Source organism: Leucopleurus acutus (genome assembly GCF_964270905.1).
Source record: "Leucopleurus acutus genome assembly, chromosome: 3".
Lineage (NCBI taxonomy): Eukaryota > Metazoa > Chordata > Mammalia > Artiodactyla > Delphinidae > Leucopleurus > Leucopleurus acutus.
In genome coordinates this window covers 171653332-171672388 of record NC_139145.1, presented here as the reverse complement: position 1 = coordinate 171672388, position 19057 = coordinate 171653332, and positions in this window count along the sequence as shown.

The following is a 19057-nucleotide window of genomic DNA, read 5'->3' as shown; positions in this document are numbered from 1 at the left end:
CGTCAGAAGGCAGAGAGCAGAGCCTCATCATATAAGCAGCCAATGTATTCACAGGCATTAAGAATACAAACTACTAGGGCTTCCCTGGTGGCGCAGTGGTTGAGAGTCCACCTGCTGATGCAGGGGACACGGGTTCGTGCCCTGGTCCGGGAAGATCCCACATGTCGCGGAGCGGCTGGGCCCGTGAGCAGTGGCCGCTGAGCCTGCGCATCCAGAACCTGTGCTCTGCAACGGGAGAGGCCACAACAGTGAGAGGCCCACATATGGCAAAAAAAAAAAAAAAAAGAATACAAACTACTATACATAAAATAGATAAGCAAAGAGATTTACTCTACAGCACAGGGAAGTCTTTTCAATATCTGGTAATAACCTATAATGGAACACAATCTGGAAAAAATATACATATAAAACAATTCAACATATGGGAATACAAAGGAACATAAAAACCAACATAAAATGGATCAAAAAATTAATTAAAAAAAAAAAGACAGGAGTGTGTTCTGTGCTAGGTGGTTTCACCCATTGTGAAAGATCACAGACTTCCCAGGCTGTCAGGGTGTGATGTGTGGTGTGCAGTCCAGCAGTAGATTTCTAGGAAACACTCATAAGGTCCTTGGGTCTTCCAGGCCTCGAGACAGTGGAGAGGAGAGTCAGAGGGGCTCGGGTAGAGAGACCGGACCTTCTGCCATGTGTCCCAGGTGTGCCCCTGCTCTCAGCTGGCAGCGCACACCCTCCCTGGGCAATGTCCCCGAGACCAGAGGAATCAGGGTGAGTGGGTAAGTAGGCCCTGTCTCTCATTTGTCTGTCCTCTTAGCGTGGCCCCTGGCATGGTGACTGTATCTCTTTCCCATGTCTTAACACTCAGGACGTTTAGGGTCTCCCCCGCCTGGTTGGACCCTGCCACTAAGAAGATGACTAGATCGTGTTGCCTCGCTTGGCCCCCATCCTATCAGCCTGTCGTTCTCATCCCGTGTGTCTATCCTCTTTGCTGTCCTCATCTGATGGTATGCCCGGTCCACCCGTGATGACAGAAGGAACATGTTGCAGGTTGTCCCCAAGCTGGTACAAATTCCAGATGGGGTGCAGCATCTTCAGCACCTGAGTGACTACCCCAGCTTTTCTGGGTTTGCTGTGTCTTTGAATCATTGAAAGACGGGGGCTGTGAGCGCTGGTCAGACTTTCATCCCCTGAGCACCTGGGAGGCGAGCTCTGATGACACACAGCCCTGACCTTGCACCTGTCTGTGCTGTGTTATGATTGACTATGGAAAACAAGGATGACCCCAGTCAGGGGAGCACAGAGGATGCTGGAGCTGGCCAAGCAGTGTGACATCAAACCTACCACCCCCTTTTGACAAACCAGGAGAGGTTTCCCTCTCTGCCGGACCCAGGACAGATGTTTTAGGCCTGCCCCACTTGCAGGGCCTATGGCTGCTGGCACGTCACACCCCTCTTCAGGGGTGGGCCCTGCAGCTGTGCGGCTGCCACAAAGCAAGAAGGATCCAGTGTTGTGTGTATGTGAGGTTGCCTAAGGAATGGGGGCGTCTACTGATTTAAATGATATTCACTTCTAAAAAATATCTTCATAGCAACGTTTGGACTAGTGTTTGCCCAAACAATTGGACACCACAGTCTAGCCTAGCCGACACATAAAATTAACCCTCATAGATTCTACCAACGTGAGCTGAATCTGTGCTTGCACCCAACCACCCACCGCAGTTGCCACTGAAGTCAGGGCTGCACTGGGGGAGAAGCCGTAGGAAGAGGTGTGAGGGGCATCCGGTGGGCAGGGCTCCACCCCACCCACTTCAGCTGTGGCTGCCTTCTTTCACAGGCTTCCTACACTGGGACTTAGTAAAAGACTGTGGGTAGGTGGGTAAAATGGTTGGGGTACATAGAAGAAAAAAATGATGAAATAAAAAAAAATGTACCTTGGATCACTGACTTTCAAGTATGAGCCTTCAGTAAATCAGATTTCCCTGTGTGCCCAGATGTGTCTGCATATTTCAAGTCACTTGCTAAAATATATCCTACTTGTCTCTCTCCAGCATGTACACACACACAAGCACACATGAATACAAACCCATAGGGAATCTGATGATAGAATTTGTCACTCCTGGGAATTCAGAGTCTGGTTCAGGTCTCCAGTCCCAGCCTTGTCATTTCTAACTTGCTGGTTCTGACCCAGTTGTGCTCTAACAAAGAGATGTAACAGCTGCTTCTTGGGGCCTGGGACCTGCCCGGATGGTGAATTTCTTACAAAGGTGGCCGGGCTGCTGCCCTGTGTACACTTAAGATTATTTAATAGGCCTGCTTAGAAGATAAAACTTTCAGATTTCCTTATGTCTATGTGGCTGTTTGAGGGCTTTGTTGAAAATCAACCATTCTCTTTCACTTCCGTTACTCATTTCCTACCAAATGCCTACAGAGTATGGATCAGCTGTTCTTGAGCTACAGTCTACAGAAGAGCAACAGGGTCTAAATATGTCAACTCATCTTGACACAAAGAACAGAGTTCCTGTTATCCCATTTGGAGCTATGCATTTACAAACTTAGATGGTTTTGTTGAGATCATTTTTTGAAAGTTAATGATCTCATCTAGACTCATTCATTATCAGATTTCTGTTTAGGTAAAAATGTACAGACACATTTTAAAATATATTAAAATGGGACCCACATCCAGTAACCTTGGACAAGTCATTCAAGTTATTGGCTCCAAACTTTCCTCTGTGATATAGGAAGAAGGAGGAGAATTAAATGATCATTAAGGATGGCCCCCTTCCCCACCATCAGGCACAGCAACCTGTAATACCAAGAAGCACCCGCCTGGGAAATATGAATAAGAATGATCCCTGGAAATTGTTGCCTCATGATAGATTTTACTTGTTATTAAGTTTACCAAGAAACTTGTTACAATTTTAATATACAGAAATATAATAGCTACTCAGTATTTCATTACTTTGGTATATGGACAGTGTATATGCTGCAAAAGAGACATATCCCCCCAATTTAGAGACATAGTTGGTAAACATTGCTCTCTGAGCTATGATAAAAAAATCATTATAAAATAATGAGTCAGCTACCTGAGAAATTAGTCTCCAATGTGAAAGATTGACAAATGATAAATTGACCTCTGATGAGATTCCTACACTTCTCAAAGTTATACCAAAGACACTTAGGGGTCTTCATCAATTTGGAAAGTGTCCTCAGAGAGACCCACAGGGGAGGTCAGTAGTTGGATAGAAGCTTTAATCCCATCTTGGACATCACTTGTCCGGTTTCAAAGTGATTTTATACCAAATAGTCACCACTTAATGGCGCTCAGACACAAGATGGCAGGGAATGGGACCATGGCCTGTGTACAGCCTCTGCTCATGGACAAACCCTGGGTCCCCAGGACCCTGATGCCAGGGAGGTGAAGCTGCTTCTGATGCAGGTATGCATCTACCTCCGTATGGTTCCAGAAGCATCTCGACAAGGATAAGGAGAAGAGGCAACATTCTGGAACCTTCTATGTGCCCAGACCTGCCCCAAACACTTGGCTTGTATCATCTCACGGGCTTTTCGCTCCAACTCTAGAACACAGCCTCCATCTAGTCCCTTGACACACAGGAGGAGGGTCAGGGCAAGTGACTTGCCTGAGGCCACAAGCAGGTCAGTGGAGAAAAAGAATTGGAACGCAGGTGGGCACCCTCTGTCAAGAAGCTACTCAAAGTGGGCAGCAGCCTCAGCATCGTGAGGGGGCTTGTTATGAATCTACATTCTCGAGGGCACCAGGGCCGGGGGCCGGGGTGATGTGCTTGTGTGCTAGGCTTTGACAAGGGCTGCCACGCTGCCCTCTTGGGTAGAATTCTTATCCTGTGGCTGCCTTCCCCTCCCAGCTTCAGACCCAGAGGAGCTGGAACATATTGCTCTCTCCTCGCGCCTTGTTGAGCCTGTGCAGTGATTCTTTCATGTATTTCTTTGCAACATGCTAGTTCCCACTGTGATAGAGACACGGGCCGCAGATGTTTCCTTGGGAATCCCTTTTGTGGTCTATTTCACAGAGTTAATGTCAGGATTAACACTAACCTGAAGGACTTGGAGTCTCGAAGAGGTGCGTATGTTTAAATCTTTGAGATTTAATGGTTTAAGTGAAAATTTTTAGCAGCATGTAAGTGTGATGGAAGAGTGAATAGGATGCCCTGTTTTATATTTTCCAGATATAAAACCAGACAGGCTCGATGTTTCCAGTAAGAATAACCTGCACAGAAGTCCAGTAGTGTCAACACTCCCATCGTAGAAAACAGAAAACCTCCTTCATATGTGTGTACACCCAGACCCAATGGCAAACTCAACAGAATTCATTAATGTTAACATGGAGAGCTACACAATGCCCAGGACTTTGTAATCTACAAATACGGTGGACATCTAAGTGGTCCATTCCATTAGGCTTTTTTGATATTGAAAGTGACAGGCTTATAAATGAAATATTATTGGGTATGCTAGCAGTCTTGGTGACTCTTGGAGATACTACTGTATCCATACACTGAGCTACTGGATGCCAAGAAACACCTTGTCTGCTACTATTTTGCTTCTAAGGTGTAAGTGACAATATTATTTTGGAGTGAAGGGAATAGGACAGCATCTCCTGGGATCCACAAAGATACAGTGCAGATCTGGGAGTGGAAATTATCCATGGGTTAGTAGGTTTGCAATATGTTTGCCAAAATCATTTTTTGTTTATAATTCATATTGCTGTTATATGAGTCTGCATAAAATAATATGGCAAATCAGTCTTCAGATTTCCCTGGATACCCCAGAGTGTTAACAGCAATTATTTATGTTACGGAGACTACCGTTTATAAATGGCATGGATTTCTTCTCTTTAGGGCTAAAGGGCATCATAAATCAAGATTATGGAAGTTAAATTTAAACACTGAATCTTTTCTTTTCAATAGAGGAGGATATTGATTGAATTAAACAATGACTTTGCTCAATGCTATCATCACTCCTCTTTGCCCTGAATACATGACATTTTCCAAATAAACTGAGTCTTCAGATTTAGAGAATACCTGTGAAGCACAAAAATGCACAGGGATTTCAAATTACTTGATTGACTTCATCAGAAAATATCCTGGCATCTCAAAAACTCAAGACAAAAATGCACTGGGGCCCAAGTAATCTTTTTTACTATATGGATTAGAGAATCACTTTTCCTACTCTCCACTTTAAACTGTGGAGATGGATGAAATATCTATATAGAGAAGCTCACTTTGGTGGTAGGGGGGTAAATTTAGCAGTATGCCTAATTTGTTCACAAAAAAAAAATGACAAGCTTCTGATTGGTAGCTTGATCTATTTAAACTATTATAGATTCAGGAAGAAGATAGAGTCTGTTCAGTATTCTAAATATCTGAAACAGGGTCACTCTTATTGAGGTCTGGGTCTCCAGACTTTGCCTGCACAGGACCTTTGAAGCTATAATATCTGAGACAGGCAGCTCTTCTCTTCTCAGCCAGGAGGAGGTGACCCAAGGGAAGTCGCCTCTGTGGCTATTTCTTTTGCACCCGCAAGTTTGCTTAACTTAGCTTTGAGCAGAGGAAGAGAATATTCTTGTCTGAGCTGGAAACTTCCGATGAAGCAGCTTTATGACTCTCTGTCTCAAATGGTAAAATTCAAGTGCTTTCAATAAATCAAGCCAAGACTGCCTGTGAACACAAAGGTCGTAATTGGTGGATCCTTTAACAAGCAGAGCTCCCATCTTGCTCTAAAACCTCCCTCCTGCTCTCCCACTGAAGTGAAAACTTGCCAGCCTGGTGCTCATGACCCACCCTGGTTTGGTTCCACCTGCCTTTCCGGTTTCCCACTGAGGAAGCAAAATCAATCCTTCTTCCTGCTGCCATTGTAAATGCGTAGACATATGGCATCTTACATTTAGGAAATGAAATTTAAAAAAAACACACCCTTGGAAAAAACACAGGGTCATCTGTCTAGTTCCAGTTCCCAGAGGAGATGAAAACATGAGCGCTTCCTTTGGTAGCTGAGTCTCCAGTGACAACCTTGTTAAACCTGACATCATCGGCAACAGCGATGCAGAGATATGTCATGACCTTCACGGACACAGGCAGGTGAGGAAACAGCTGTTTTTCCACCATGAAAAAATGAACTGTGGGCTTGCTAACCTGGACAGTTTTGTGTGTGTTTCCCTTCTATTCTGTGTCTGTCACGTATCTTATTATTATTACCGAATGAGCAAAAGTGGCATGACTGGGATTATGGTCTGATCATCTGATAGTTTCTGTTGGGTATCAAATGATACAGCATTTGTGTTTGTGTGTGTGTGCATGTGTGCATACATGCATGTGTGCATTTGGCTTTTTGGCCAGTTGGTCTTGGACGTCTGATATCTCTGGCATTTGAGACAAGCATCTGCTTGCCACTAGGTCGCAAGATGTTATTTTTGCACAGATGATGTCATTTATGTCACTCTCCACATCACTGATGTACCTTGTCCTCTGACAATTGATAGAATCTCTATGCTGTTTGTCTTTCTAGCATGCTACCATGATGTCCAGTCACTTAAAAAAAAATTATTCCCCCTGGAATGAAGGAAGTCCCATGAGTTCTGCAACTGTTATGAACTAGTGACCTTGTAGTTCTGCAGGTTTTTTTTTTTTAATTGTTGTTGTTTTGACCTGTGACTAGAGTGATACAACTTAGGCTTCTAATTTTTTTGATCGTCTAAGTGAAAAACAAAGATTTAAAAAAGTCCCTGTTGGTCCTTTATTAAAATAATGTGTTTATAGCTGTAACACAGTCTATTTCTTTGGACAGCTGGTATATGTACTTTCTCTCATTTCCCCCAACTCCACACACACACATACACACACCATTTTAGGGAAATTGTTCATGAGGATCTGCCATTTTGTGCACACTCTAAGGATACATACTTCAGAAAAGCATATTTATCAGCAAAGGTGAGGAGATGCGGAGCTAGGAGGAAGCACTTTTGCCGCTGGTTTTTATGTGGTTTGGAGAACAAAGAAGAGACCCTAAGGAGAGTTTTCCTTCATGTGTTAACACCCATGGGCTGCCCGGCAATGTGGGTGGAATGGGAAGCTGGCTTTTGGCATGTCTGGAATGTACTGACTTCCTGAGAAATCCAGAGAAGTGATGTCTCTCTCCTCCATCAAAAGAACACAGGGGAGGGCTTCCCTGGTGGCGCAGTGGTTGAGAGTCCGCCTGCTGATGCAGGGGACTGCCCTGCAGTCCGGGTTCGTGACCCGGTCCGGGAAGATCCCACATGACGCAGAGCGGCTGGGCCCGTGAGCCATGGCCTCTGAGCCTGCGCGTCCGGAGCCTGTGCTCCGCAATGGGAGGGGCCACAAACAGTGAGAGGCCCGCATACCACAAAAAAAAAAAAAAAATTGTCATGAAGAACCTAGGGGTAAGACAAGAATAAAGACACAGACCTACTAGAGAATGGACTTGAGGATATGGGGAGGGGGAAGGGTGAACTGTGACAAAGTGAGAGAGTGGCATGGACATATATACACTACCAAACGTAAAACAGATAGCTAGTCGGAAGCAGCAGCATAGCACAGGGAGATCAGCTTGGTGCTTTGTGACCACCTAGAGGGGTGGTATAGGGAGGGTGAGAGGGAGGGAGACGCAAGAGGGAAGAGATATTGGAACATATGTATATGTATAACTGATTCACTTTGTTATAAAGCAGAAACCAACACACCATTGTAAAGTAATTATACTCCAATAAAGATGTAAAAAAAAATCAAAATAAAAAAGAACACAGGGGAGTCTCATGACAGCACCCATGCGTGCAGGTTATTCTGTGGAGAATGACAAGGCTGACAACAAGAAGTGAATAGACTCAATTTGCACCGTAAGGTTTTTGTGTGTGTGATTCAGGCAGGTACCTTATATTTTTTGAAATTTTTACTTTATACTGGAGTATAGTTGATTAACAATATTGTGTTAGTTTCTGGTGTGCAGCAAAGTGATTCAGTTATATATACACATGTATCTATTCTTTTTCAAATTCTTTTCCCATATAGGTTATTACAGAATGTTGAGCAGCGTTCCATGTGCTGTACAGTAGGTCTTTGTTGGTTATCTATTTTAAATATAGCAGCGAGTACATGTCAATCCCAAACTCCCAATCTATCCGTCCCTTCCACCTTCAACCCTGGTAACCATAAGTTCGTTCTCTAAGTCTGTGGGTCTGAACCCTGAACTTAAACCACAGTCTAGCTAGGCAAGGGGGGAAAATGTTCCACCATGACACATTCCTCTATAAATTCCTCCTGAGTTCCATAGCCCGCCCAAGAGCTGACTGGATTTCTTGACTGAATTTCTGTGAAATATATTTCTGAGCAAACACACTGATATTTTCTCTTAGCTTCAGAAAAAAAGATTTGGACTACAAAGTTTCTTTTTTTTTTTTTTTTTTTTTTTTTTTTTTGCGGTACGCGGGCCTCTCACTGTTGTGGCCTCTCCCGTTGTGGAGCACAGGCTCCGGACGCACAGGCTCAGCGGACATGGCTCACGGGCCCAGCCGCTCCGCGGCACGTGGGATCCTCCCAGACCGGGGCACGAACCCGCGTCCCCTGCATCGGCAGGCGGACTCTCAACCACTGCGCCACCAGGGAAGCCCTACAAAGTTTCTTAATTTCAACAGAGCTTTTGTTCTGATTAGTTTAGATATACTTCTAAGTATTTATATAAATTTAAGTGACCTCAAGAAATTCCAGAAATTAAAAAGAAAAATCTGAACTTCAAATGATTCAAAACTGTCAACTTTTGAATTTTAGATATTTACTCAAATCAGAAGAAAACAATACTTAGCCATGAGTTCAATTAATGGTCTTGCTGAATAAATTGCAAGATGAAAAAGTAAAAAAAAAAAAAAAAAAAGAAATTAGAAAGGCAAATTTATAACATGGAAAAATAGCTGAGAAAATTATCATTAGACGGGTTTGATAATTTCAGTTTAAAATTTTTTTATATCTTTCCTCCTATTTGAAAAGAGCGTAAAACATAATATTGCTAACATATCCTAGGTTATACAAGATTTAGATTTATTTCTTTTTAAAATTCCAATTTATTTCTATTGCCAAATATCTCAGACTTTTAAAATAAATCAACCGTGATCTTTCTGTCTGTAAAATATTTCAAATTATATGTGAAAATTGTGTTAAAGTAAATTGAACTGTAATAACTGATATCTTTTAAAGAAAATGTGTGAACTACTCAGCATGTTGAAAGATAATAAGCTGGTGACTGTAAAGGGGATAGTTAGAGGAGACATTGGGTACATTTATGTTTGTTTATCAAGGGCAAATCAGCATAATTTTGTTTTAAAACGTAAGTGACTGGTTGTGCTAGAGTGGAAAAGAAGGTAAGAAAAGACATATTTGAGAGTGTAAAGTAAGTGTTAAAAACATAAAGGCAAGTAAATTTTGGTTTATATTACTTGCCAGTAGTAAATTTGAAAGTAACAGTGAAACATTAAAATTTTGAAAATATTTGCTCAATGTTAACGAGTATAATTATAGAAAGAGAAAAAGGCTTATAAAAATTGTCTGCAAATGATTGCATGAATGGTATAAAATAAGAAAAACTGATATTTTTGTTTCCTTTCTGTTAAATGGCAAATTGACCTTTGAGTATGTATGTAATATACATTCTGTTCTTATTTGTATGGAAACACAAAAGACCCCGAATAGCCAAAGCAATCTTGAGAACGAAAAATGGAGCTGGAGGAATCAGGCTCCCTGACTTCAGACTATACTACAAAGCTACAGTAATCAAGAGAGCATGGTACTGGCACAAAAACAGAAATATAGATCAATGGAACAGGATAGAAAGCCCAGAGATAAACCCATGCACATATGGTCACCTTATCTTTGACAAAGGAGGCAGGAATGTACAGTGGAGAAAGGACAACCTCTTCAATAAGTGGTGTTGGGAAAACTGGACAGCTACATATAAAAGAAAGAAACTAGAACACTCCCTAACACCATACACAAAAATAAGCTCAAAATGGATTAAAGACCTAAACGTAAGGCCAGAAACTATCAAACTCTTAGAGGAAAACATAGGCAGAACACTCTATGACATAAATCACAGCAAGATCCTTTTTGACCCACCTCCTAGAGAAATGGAAATAAAGACAAAAATAAACAAATGGGACGTAATGAAACTTAAAATCTTTGGCACAGTGAAGGAAACCATAAACAAGACCAAAAGACAACCCTCAGAATGGGAGAAAATATTTTCAAATGAAGCAACTGACAAAGGATTAATCTCCAAAATTTACAAGCGGCTCACGCAGCTCAATAACAAAAAAATCAAACAACCCGATCCAAAAATGGGCAAAAGACCTAAATAGACATTTCTCCAAAGAAGATATACAGATTGCCAACAAACACATGAAAGAATGCTCAACTTCATTAATCATTAGAGAAATGCAAATCAAAACTACAATGAGATATCATCTCACACCAGTCAGAATGGCCATCATCAAAAAATCTAGAAACAATAAATGCTGGAGAGGGTGTGGAGAAAAGGGAACCCTCTTGCACTGTTGGTGGGAATGTAAATTGATACAGCCACTATGGAGAACAGTATGGAGGTTGCTTAAAAAACTAAAAATAGAACTACCATACCACCCAGCAATCCCACTACTGGGCATATACCCTGAGAAAACCATAATTTAAAAAGAGTAATGTACCAAAATGTTCATTGCAGCTCTATTTACAATAGCCCAGAGATGGAAACAACCTAAGTGTCCATCATCGGATGAATGGATAAAGAAGTTGTGGCACATATATACAATGGAATATTAGTCAGCCATAAAAAGAAATGAAATTGAGCTATTTGTAATGAGGTGGATAGACCTAGAGTCTGTCATACAGAGTGAAGTAAGTCAGAAAGAAGAAGACACATATCGTATGCTAACACATATATATGGAATTTAAGAAAAAAAAAATCTCATGAAGAACCTAGGGGTAAGAGAGGAATAAAGACACAGACCTACTAGAGAATGGACTTGAGGTTATGGGGAGGGGGAGGGGTAAGCTGTGACAAAGCGAGAGAGAGGCATGGACGTATATACACTAACAAAAGTAAGGTAGATAGCTAGTGAGAAGCAGCCACATAGCATAGGGAGATCAGCTCACTGCTTTGTGACCGCGTGGATAGGTGGGATAGGGAGGGTGGGAGGGAGTGGCACACAAGAGGGAAGAGATATGGGAACATATGTATATGTATAACTTATTCACTTTGTTATAAAGCAGAAACTAACACACCATTGTAAAGCAATTATACTCCAATAAAGATATAAAAAAAAATCAAAAAAAAGAAAAAGAAACAGTGAAAAGTTATGCTGTGTCTTGGTAACAGAGTTCCTTATTATCACATAATTATGGTGTTAACTTTTATGCTTTCTGTTATGCTCCTGAGCTGGCTTTGAAGAAAACTTTTTTTCTTTTTTTTTAAGCTAAAATTCCTGATAGTAACAGTTACCTGCTGCAGTGTTTTGTTTTCCTTCATTCTAGACTGCAACTTTAATTATTTCTTGTCTTTAAGTATTTATGACTTATGTTTATTTATTGTTTTCTGTTCCAAATTTACATCCCAACCTCATAATGATAAAACTTTTCAGATGTCTTTTTTACTTTAACTATCTTAAGGGCTTTCATCATGGTAGCTGAGTCTCAATAAAGATTGACTCTCTTTGTAAAAGGAAGAATACTGGAAATAACTGAGTTGGCTTGCCATACTCCTATGTTTTAATTAGCTCCACTAGTTGGAGCTCTATAGTTTATTGAACCAACACTAAGAGAATAGGCACATCATAAAGTGAAACTGTCTCTCTGGGTTAATTAGAATAAATAAAAAGTCACTAACTTGAGGATATTCCAGTCTTGGGTTTTACAGTTTGAATGCTCACATACACTTGTCACTTGTGATCGGTCAGCCTGCAGGGCTGATGGGATCAATGAAAATATTCTGGAGCTGTGTCAGTGTCCTCACCGACCTCCATAGATCCGCCACCTTAGATTAGCTTTTGATTTGATCTTATCACTTGATTACGTATGTCCTTCTGAAGAGGCCTAGCTCTCCCCGTTTCGATATGGCTGCTGTAATCAGTTTACCAGAGTTGTTTCACCTCGCTGAGCCCTGTCAATTGCTGTTTTCTCAGCTCCATTACACTTGCCTCAAGGCCTTGCTATATGTGACAAACAGACCTTGAATCTTCTTGGAAATGGCAAAAAACTGCAGTAAATGACTACAGTCTGAGGAGCTCCTGCCCATCCCTATTATAGCAACTCTCGTCAAGGACTCAGAATTCTCCACGAAGCTGGCAGTGTCCCAAGGAACACACCCTGCATGTCATCAGGTCCTGTCCAGGGACTGAGCGAGGGCTCCCGGGACTCTTATTCTAGAAACAGATGACTTGGTGAAAGTCATCTGTTCAACACAAAATCATCAAAAAAATTTACAGCAGATACAACGGACTAAAAGAGTGGATTTAATCATAGTTAAACTTCTGGGTTTTTTTTTTTTTAACCTATAATGGAAAAGAATCTGAAAAAGAATATATATATATATATATATATATATATATATATATATATATATATATAACTGAATCACTTTGCTGTACACTTGAAGCTAATACAACATTGTAAATCAACTCTACTCCAATAAAAATTGTTTGTTTTGAACTAAACTTCTGTTTTCAATGAGCATATGAAAGTGTTCATCTCTTTTTCATCTACGTCTCTCAATTAAACAGCCAATAGTTCTACAAAGTGAAATAAAACTAATCCCTGAGGCTTGAGAAAGAAGAAAAAGTCTTGTGAAAGTTCTTATATAGATAAAAGCTAATAAATGGTTAGCACACAAGTATAGCAACTCTAATAGAAAGTATTTACATACATTAATTGTGTCTACAAACCTTTAAAAAAATGGTGCCAATGGTTAAATGTAATGTAAACCATTTTACTAAATCTTTTCACTTTTCCTTTCTTTCCAAAAGAACAAAATTTTAACAATGACCGTGACAGAAACCCTATGTCATTAGTTATGACAAGCCTAAAAATACAGAACTGGGACTCTTCCTCAGGTGTGGAAAGATGCCAGAGAAGACTTCCCAGAAATGCTGGCTGGTACCTGCTCTATGGCCCATAGAATCCTGGTGCTATGATATTATCACTTCCTGGCAAGGTGGGAAGATTGAAAAATTTTGTAATCTCAGAGAAAAATGTGCCCTTATTCTTGAAGGTATTAAAGAAAAAAACCTAATAGTGGTGGCTTAGATGCTTCTTCATGTCTGACCTGATAGATTAACCGATAAGTGCAATAAAATAATTCTGACAAATAACTACAATTCTAGGGTTTACAAAGTCTCATCAAAGAAGTTAATTCTTAATCTTAATGGTATATAGCTTTAGCTTTTCAAACCATACAGTAAGGTTGTATTTATATACTAAGAAACATCTTCTGTAACAAGTAAATAAAGGTAGTGAGTAAAACAAACCATAAAACTAACCGTACACAATCAGAAAATCACAAAACAGTGTGGTCAAATCTCTAGTAAAGGCTCTAGTAGACTGCACTGTGCCCCCAGCTCTGCATCCACACCCTCCCTCCATGGTCTCTTCACAGATAGCCTGTATTTCCCTGCCCCTTCGCTTTGGACTTGGCCGTGTGCTTTGCTTTGCCTGATGGTATACCAGCAGGAGTGACAGTGTTCCAGTTCTAAACCATAGGAGATCTCACACATCTCACTCAGCATCTCAAGTCTCTGCTGTTGCCACGAGAATACTTTCTCATGAGTGGCTGCTGGCCTTCCAGCCTTTGCTTCAGAGTAAGATATGTGAGTGGACCTGGACCACAGACCTGATGTAGGAAGCAGAGTCATCCCCACCAAGCCCAGTGCAGATACACAAAACCCTTGAAGATCCACAGACGTGGGAGCAAAGACAGATAACTCTTGTTCTAAAGCCCTGGTTTTGGGGGTGGTTGTTATGCAGCAATGAGTAACAGATACAGGGGTGGATAACTGACCACAAGATGAGGCTGTGGCACTGAGTGGCTCTCTGTCCTGCCATCACTGTCCGTGACCTGTCACAACACATTCCACATTCAGAGATAATAACATCTTGCACCCTGAAATAAAAGAAAAATAACAGGCTCACTCTGTATAACACTAGTCTATCTAATAAACAATACTTTGAGGCTTTTTTATAAGTTACTGCCTCCTTAGTGGAAACAATTTTATTGCTGAATATTGTATTACCAATGTCTGAAGATATACCATAACTATGAGAATGTGGAAATCATAGGAGAAAATTGCCGTTTATCCACCATGATCAGACTGAATTGATAATCTTGGTAGTTTTGATTTTTAAAAAATTTAAATACCTGGGTTTTAAAATTTTTTAATGAGATGTCTGTCTGTAGACCAGACTCTCTTGTACCTCTTTGTGAACAACTTATTTTCTTTTCTAACATACTTTGTCTCTGACTGTTCCTTCATGAAGAAGATCTTCCATGGCCTCCATTAGCTCCCTTTTCCTTTTACACCCTAATCTCCCTTCTGCAAATTTCCATAGTACTACACACCTCTCTTACAGCATGCATACAGTACTGTATCTGTTTGTGTTTCGAACACTGGTGTGAAAATGTCCCCAGCTCATAATAGGGGCTCAGTGATGTCAAATTGCTTGCATGAGCAAATCTGGGGCACACTCTTTCTTAGGGACCTCTAACAAGATTGTAGGCAGAACAATATCATAAGAAGATGTTTATCTTATGTGCAAAAGTGAAAGAATAATGTGTGGCCAGAAGCTTAGACTCTGAACTCAGATCATCTGGGGCTGGATCCAATCAGGACAATGTCCTTCCTAGGAGACTTCAGTGGGCAAATGAGCTTCCATGAGGCACATTTTCTTCTTTTGTGAAACGTTGTTACTAATAATGGTCATATGCATCAGTTCCAATGGTTAAGTTAAATCAATATGTAAAGTACCTGGCACCCACTAGGTTGTTTAATGAAAGTTTGCTAATACTGAGCAGCTTAGATTCCTGCTATTTGAACAAGTATGGTTCTCTCTGGCTCGAGGACCTGGCATCAAATGTTCGTAATTTTCATATGGGACCCTCATGCTCTTCCTCAATGATGCTCAGGAGACTGTTACGTTGCCCCTAATAAGGCATCCTGCAATTCTTCTCAACGAAAAGAAACCACACTACTTTTTAAAAAAATAATGAGAACATCTCACTTTCAAAACAGGAAGTTCTGAAGTTTGGATATTTTGAGTTCTGTTTTTAATGTAATCTGAAATATTCAGAATGTAATCTGAAATATTCAGAAGCAGTAGCAGTAATATTGACATAATTTAACATGCCAGGTGTGCTCACAGGTAATTTGTCTGGAGAATTATTTCTTAGCATCACGAACCTGATTCCATTTGCACTGAGTCTCCTGTGGATTCAGGTGGAAAACAGCAAGAGCAGAGGCCAGGCACCTTATTCTGCAACATCTCACTTCCTTGGGGCACCACATGTCTGTCTAGGATGTCAGGCAGCCCCCCTGTCACCATGGTGTGTGTCACAGATCGAAGTCCACTCCTGTCTTTACTGCATGAAGCATTCCCAGAGGATGTACAGGCAAGCATTTTCATGGCAACCTTTTTAATTAGTAGAGCAGAAACACTCAAACTTATTCAAGTATTTGATCAAAGAAGATTAAAATTCATACATTTAAAATAATTGTATATGAACTACAGAAGATTTTTATAGCATATTAGTATACTAGTATGAATCAAATTATTTCTAGATCTCTTTATTTTCAATGAGATTCACTACCAACATGAACAAAAATCTTAGTGTTGTCATGAAATTGTTAGGAGAAGCAAAAGCCAAAATGCTGCCTTCATGGCTTCTAATACAGCCCAGGACAGTTATAAATGAAAACTAGCCAGCAATATGTGCAGTAGCAGACAGAGTGTTGGTCTCACAGCCTGACCATTAATTGAAGGGCTGTGAGCAGGTCACCAAGACGAAGACTGAAGGAGATGACAACTGAGGCATCTCTGCAATGACAATCTACATAGTTCCAGACAGACACAACTAATTACAATGAGGGGTAATTTAATATGCTACAAAAATTATAAAGCATTAAAGCCTAATAACCTCAGAATCTCTGGCAACAGACTTACTCAGACGGATGTAAGCAGAATCATTTCAGTAATAAGGTGCTTGAGGTCACCTCTAAATTTTAATATGAGCTTTTATGTTCTACCGTCAGCCTGTGGGGATTCTTTTTCATGAGATGGGGGTGGGCCAAGATAAGTAGAAAGTGATAATTTAAAAAATCCATTGGTGGGGAGGGATAAATTGGAATCTTGGGATTGACATATACACACTATCATATATAAAATAGATAACTCATAAGAATCTACTGCATAACACAGGGAACTCTACTCAATGCTCTGTAATGACCTATATGGGAAAAGAATCTAAAAAAAGAGTAGACGTATGTATGTGTAAAATTGATTCACTTTGCTGTATACCTGAAACTAACACAACATTGTAAATCAACTATTCTCCAATATATATATATTTTTAAATCCATAAGGTAATCTAACCATTGTTTATGGAGTCGGTTGGTACTTGAGTATTTTCTTTCAGTTTAGGGCTTTCATTTTTTTGAGTGAATTTTTTCTAGTTCATTCTTCATGTAACAAGATCATGATGTAACTCTTCAGAGTAATTTTATATATTAAAGTATATTACTCTGAAGTAATATATAGCATTATACATTGGCAGGATCAAAAGCTCTCTTTGTCATTTCACAAAGTATCACTGAGCACAGGGACATGGTCATGTATTTGAGTGTCCCCAAGACCTAATAATAAAGGCTAAGAATTGGTGTCAATATAGAGGCCTTTGGAATATTCTCCATGTCCTCCAAAGCTACTGTTATCTTCAGTTACATTTGTTCTTCCAGTCATTCAGCAGAAATGCATGAGCTCCTGGTATGTGCCAGGCACTGGCTTGTGGTTGTGCGGTGGTGAACATGGAAGAGAGTATGCTTCACTCTACATGGGCAGACAGGCACTGGAATGGGAACTTACAACACAGTTTGGCTGACCTGATCTTGGAGTACTCTACTGAGATTGGAAATTGTTTTATAAAATGTGAGAGAGAGAACCAGGAAAGGAGGACCATTCTGAAACAAGTCTGAAACAAAGTCATACCCCGCAAGGTACGCCTTTGAATTCTTTGCTCCATTTCTAACTTGTGATAAAGACTCTCTCCCCTGAGCCTGCTTCTTGGCTGGTCTTCAACCTTAGCCCCATCCTTGCTGTCCCTACCAGCCGAGTTTTAGGAAGAATCCTGCTGAGTCAGTTTAGAGAGAACCCTCACCCTTGGTATCTGGTCACCCTTTCTGCTTTCAGCAAGAATCCCACCACCCTTGGTGTCTCCTCTCAACCACTTTCTTTCACTGAACCCCTCACTCTGCTCATTGGCTTATAAATCCACAACTGTTATTTCTGTATTCAGAGTTGAGTCCAATCTCTCTCCCTGTCAACTGAAAAAACAAACAAAAAAAAAACAAAGAAGAAAAAAAGCACAGCGTGAGAGTTTTGAGGTAAACTTTATTTGGGGCAAAATGAAGGCTGTAGCCCGGGAGACAGCCTCTCAGTAGCTCTGAGGAACTGCTCCTAAGAGGTGGGGTGGAGGTCTGTATACATGTGGTTTTGGTGAAGGGGGGCACGTGCAACCCAGCACACATTTGGCAGAAGGTTGCTGCTAGTCACAAGGAGCAGATGTGTACATTAATGATCTTAGTGCCTGTCTAGATATGAGAAGATGCAAGAAATCGGGCTTATAAAATCTCCTCCTGAAAATACCTAACTATCTGTAGGCCTGTTCTGCCAGTTTTCCCAGTGCACAGACTGCCTCATTCCTGATCTCTGTCCTGAGCTCCTTTCAGGGTGTGTTGAAGGTCAGTGACTGCAGTGGCCAGTGACTTCATTCTTGTAGAACCAGACAGTGAGCAACCATTTTTAGTTGGCATCCCCTAATGCAATAGCCTTGAATTAAGTCTTCCTTCCCATTTTCAACACGTGTCAGAATAACTGTTTCTCTAACACTTGTCAACAAATTCAGGCCCTTTTTCATCTTTCCCAAATCTTAAATTAGCATAAAACTTCTGAAGAGCTTGGCTAATTTAAACTGATGGCTTGAGGACCCATCACAAATTACCAAATTGTGTGATTTGGACTGTCAGCTAACACAGTGGAATGAGATTTGCTTGAATCTATATTTGTCAGTGATGAGGAACAGCTGAGCGTTGACGTCCAGCCCTCACTAAGCTCTCCACTTCCAGTGTGTTGTTTGTTACAAGAGTTTTTAGGTTCCTATACATATATTAGCTCGTGTTTCTCCCCTTGAGGATTTAAAATCTGAGCATGAGATGGAAGCCAGAGCACAAAGCTGTCTCTCTGAGACCTTATCCTAATTCTCTTGGGCTACTTTCAGACTATGTGGCTTTGTCACGTGGTACTGAGGTACGCCCCATTCTACGTAAACCCCACAGGGAACTACAGGTGTAGCAGGACATTGACAGAGCAAGAGAGCATCTCCTGTGAGGACCTGAGAAAACTCTGCTGAGTCAGTCCCTACAACCGGTTGAAGAATGGAGCCCACCTCCCCAGGGCTCACAATGCTCACACATGATGGGTGGATTCCAACCTAAGTGTCCCAGAGAGCCTGGCTGTGAGTACCACAGGACCTGGTGGTTGGAGGGCTGTTTTTTTTCCCAGGGCATCACAGCTCGTTTGGACCAGAACCTGGCTTGAAGGTCACAGGGAAGTACAGACAGGCCCTGCCCACAGCCACTGTCTAGGATTGACTCTGATGACTTCATCTGGAATAAGTCCTTGATGCTCCCTTCCCTACAATTTTCTCTTCTCCAGAACTTCCTTGACCTCCTTTGGCATCTCACGTTTAGATGCACATCTGGTGCTTCAGCTCCA